The following is a 4,174-nucleotide window of genomic DNA, read 5'->3' as shown; positions in this document are numbered from 1 at the left end:
TCTGGGTTTGGGCCTCTGGGTTTGGGCCTCTGGGTTTGGGCCTCTGGGTTTGGGTCTGTGTCTGCAGGCCTTCTCGGGTTTCTCTGACTCTCCGTGTCTCTGTGTTCTCGGCCTCGATGATCTGAGCCGATCGTGTCGGGAGAATCTTAATGAGCTCAGAGCGACGGTTCCGACATACAGAGCAGCTCAGAGTGATGCGGCTCTGCAATCATCACAACAACAAGCTGCTTTAATCCAAACTTCAGCAGAGCCTCAACTGGGAATCAGGTCTACTGGTGTGACTGGTGACATCCCAGCATGCTGCTGGTCTCTGCAGCTTAAAACCAGTAAACGAAGCAGAAACCTGCAGCTGATGGTCACATCGTCACCATCACAGTTTGTCACTGAAGCATTTAATAAATGATCATCAGGAGGCTGTGAGGATCTGGGTTATTTCCTGGTGTTTGTCCTGCTGCTCCTTCCTCCTGTTTTTGGCTCACAGCTCTGTGCTGCAGTCAGTCAGTGCTGCAGTCGCTCGGTGCTGCAGTCAGTCAGTGCTGCAGTTGCTCTGTGCTGCAGTCAGTCAGTGCTGCAGTCGCTCGGTGCTGCAGTCACCTTAACGTGCAGTTTGTCAGGCCGCCAGCGGAGCGGCAGGCTGGATGGATGCTGCTCCTCATCAGCAGAACGTAGAGTTTCTCCATAGATCCGCTGAGACGTGATAGAACGGAGAACGGAGACGTTCTTATTTCTGCATGGAGGAAAGTCTAAACTAATGCAGGAATTCAGCTGGAAACAGATCATCAGATGAAATATCATAAATTATTTTATCTTTAAAAATGTGTGTGTGCAGGAAGGATCTCCAGTAGCAGTCAGTCTTGCAGCAAATCTCAAGAAGCTTCTGACTGAAGACACTGTGGCTTCACCTGTTACAATAAATCAATTAATAACACAATATTTATAATTTATTTAGTTTTGGTTGTGCTGTTTATTTCTGTTTTTTTAAAATATTTAAATTAATTTCCACTTCCTGTTTGATCTTTACAAATTTACAGTTTATTGTTCTTTGAGAGGGAAACTTGAATTACCAACATTTTACTTAAAAACTGTTTCAAAACAAAAATATTTTTATTTACCACAAAAACTGCTGGGACAATTTATCCCCCAACAGAATCAGGCTAGCTGTGGCCGTTAGCATCACATGCTAACGTTAGCATCACATGCTAACGTTAGCATCACATGCTAACGGCTCGACATCCAGGCAGCAGAAGTGATGTATTCCACAGGAACCTGGATGACTCCATCTCTGCTAACTGACCTCCTTTGCTTTTGCTGCTCCTCTTTAATTCTGTCGGGGATACGAACGTTTGAAGTTCCTCTCTCTGCATCCTGAAGCCTCTGGGATTTGGGGTCAAAGTTCAGGCATTCTTTGACCTTCTGACATGCTAACGTGAAAGAAAGAGCAAATGTTCTTCCAGCTGCACAGCATCTGAAACCAGAGGGAAGAATTGTCCAAAAAGTCAAAGTTTTCGGCCTGAAATGTAATTTAATGTTTTAAATAGAAAAAAATTTAGAAAGAAATGATCAAACTTTGTCATTTTCCACATATTTTTTTCTTAGTTACTCACAGTCTGAATAATCTGTACAAAATCTTCAGCCTTTAGCTGTGATTGTGTGAAAACAGATCCAGGTTCTGATCCGGTTCAGTGAAGTTCTGGTGCTGAAGTTTGAGCTTTTCAAGACGGGAGGAGAAAAAAATCCTCCTGGAAACAGAAACATTCTTCCGTGAGCGTCAGCGTGGTTGAGGTTCTGGGTGTTGGATCTGGAGCTGGTGGGAGATTTGCTGCCAAGCAGGAAGTGAACCTTCAGCTTGGCGTCTTTCTGTCCTGCAGACTCTGGGAGCTGCAGGTCGAGTGAACGAATCCGCCGTCCGTTGATCAGGCGTAAACGGGCCGATGCGACTCCACAGCGTCCAGGGAGCCTTCAGGATCCATTCAGGCTGACACAAACATCAGCCATCGATCCGGCGGTTAGTGTTCCCTCAGTGTTGGGCGTCCTGATCGATCAGATCAATCTGAACACAGAAGCTCCCATTGATCACCTGACTGAGCTGATGTAACTACAGCAGATGGAAAACAGCTGCAGGTTAAAACCTGAGGAAGACAGAGAGTCGGCGAATCAGTTGGTCCCGTTTGGTCGGAGCGCTCTGATTGGTCTCTGACTTTTAGCCATCTGTGCCATTAGAGGTCAAAGTGCAGAGCCGGGCGGCTGATGTCAGAGGAAATGAAACACTGAGCAGCTCCACTGCATCGGAGTGGGATTTTCACCAAAACGTGTCACAGATCAACAGATCAGCTCATTATTTCAACATGGGAAGAAACAAAACGGTCAATATGTAGTAAACATAGAATAAGAGTCTGACAACACAGCCCTGAGGAACGCCACAGTCACAACCCACAGATTCTAATCAGCTCTGCTTCAAACGACACTGAAACCTCAATCTGTCAGCAGAGATTATGTTGGGGTCAAAGTTGAACTTTGTATTTAGTTTTTTAAAGATGTTGTAACTGGGACACAACCTGAAGTCCAGAAATTTCTTCAACATTGAAATAATTTAAATTTCTGTAATAATCCTCCACATTTGGGACAGTTGGTAGAGCTGCTGCCTTGCAGCAAGAAGGTTCTGGGTTCAATTCCCGGTCTTTCTGCATGGAGTCTCCATGTTCTCCCTGTGCATGGTGGGTTTTCTCCGGGTACTCCGGTTTCCTCCCACAGTCCAGAAACATGACTGTCAGGTTAACTGGCCTCTCCAAATCCTCCCTAGGTGTGACAGACCTGCGACAGACAGGTGACCTGTCCAGGTGACCCTGCCTCTCACCCGGAACGTTAGCTGGAGAGGCACCAGCACCTCCTGACCCCATTAAGGGACCAGGGTGTTAGAAAACGGATGGATGGAATCCTCCACGTTTGTTACTCATTTGGATTAATGAGTAACAAACCTAATTTACATAATTTCCATGATCCTCATTCAGTTCGCTGAGTTCTGAGAAATTACTCATCATCCTGGTAGCTTGTTTCTGCCTCTGCAATAAAAAAATGGCCGACATTTTCCTTTACAACGGTGCAGTAGAGTCTGAGGCGGTGTAGAAAATAAAAAAGCAGCAGCACATTTCTGCCAAGTCTTGACATTAATCATAAAAACTAAATCATTTCTGAGCTTGAAAATTAAAAAATTTCTCTCAGAAATTTCTGAGTTGCAAAAAGCCAAACATTTTCAGAAATGTTTTCTAGAAAGTTTCTTTGATCTGAAAATGCCAGATTTCTTCCTGTGGCTCTGCCACAGCGCCCCCTGCTGGCACCAACAACACTAAACATGGCGGATCATTTGTTTGGCTTGTCTGCTGGACAAATCCACCTTTTAAATGTTTCACTGGTCTGTGCGTCAGGAGTTATTGGTTCTCACACCAGCATTGATCAGTGATTGATCTGAGGCTCTAATCACTTCCTGTCTGCTGTGGTCAGCTGAGTCTGATGAATCTTTCATGTGTTTTCGTTCTTCCTCCACGGACGGCAGCAGCGTTTCCTCCACGATCAGGTCACTTCTGTCTGCAGACCAATCAACTCCGCAGTAATTAATCTGATTCCACTTCGACTCTAACCAATATTCTCTGCTTTCTTTAAAAATGCATTTTTAACCAAATTTGTTTAATTTCAACCAACTCAGTCCAACCAAACTATAAACCATCAAATTAAATGTTAATTTTCCTTTTATATTAATCTAGATCCATTTCTGATCTAAAATCTTTAAATGAGTTTAAACCAGATTTATTCCAGTTTAAATAATGACACTTCAGCACAACTCAGTCTAATATTCTCCATGTTTAAACATTAAATAATTCACTATAATCATCACATTCCAGTTTATTCCAACATAATCTGCTGTAATCCATAAAGACATTCCAGCTCATCCAGATATTCAGACATAAAGTCATTTTCAGCCGTTCCAATTTAAATAACATTTAATTAATCTGGATGTTTCCTATTTGAAAATCAGGAGCTTATTCTGCACCGCTGCAATACTGACAGCTACAGGAGATCCAACAAGAAGTGCAGTGAACAGGAGTTTCCTCCTGCAGGGCGGAGGGATCTAAGGCGGTGCAGCGGCACGGGGCGGAGGGATCTGAGGCGGTGCAGCGGC

This window comes from Poecilia reticulata, linkage group LG13 (assembly GCF_000633615.1).
Source record: "Poecilia reticulata strain Guanapo linkage group LG13, Guppy_female_1.0+MT, whole genome shotgun sequence".
NCBI classification, from domain to species: domain Eukaryota; kingdom Metazoa; phylum Chordata; class Actinopteri; order Cyprinodontiformes; family Poeciliidae; genus Poecilia; species Poecilia reticulata.
Note: the sequence above shows the minus strand (reverse complement) of the source record.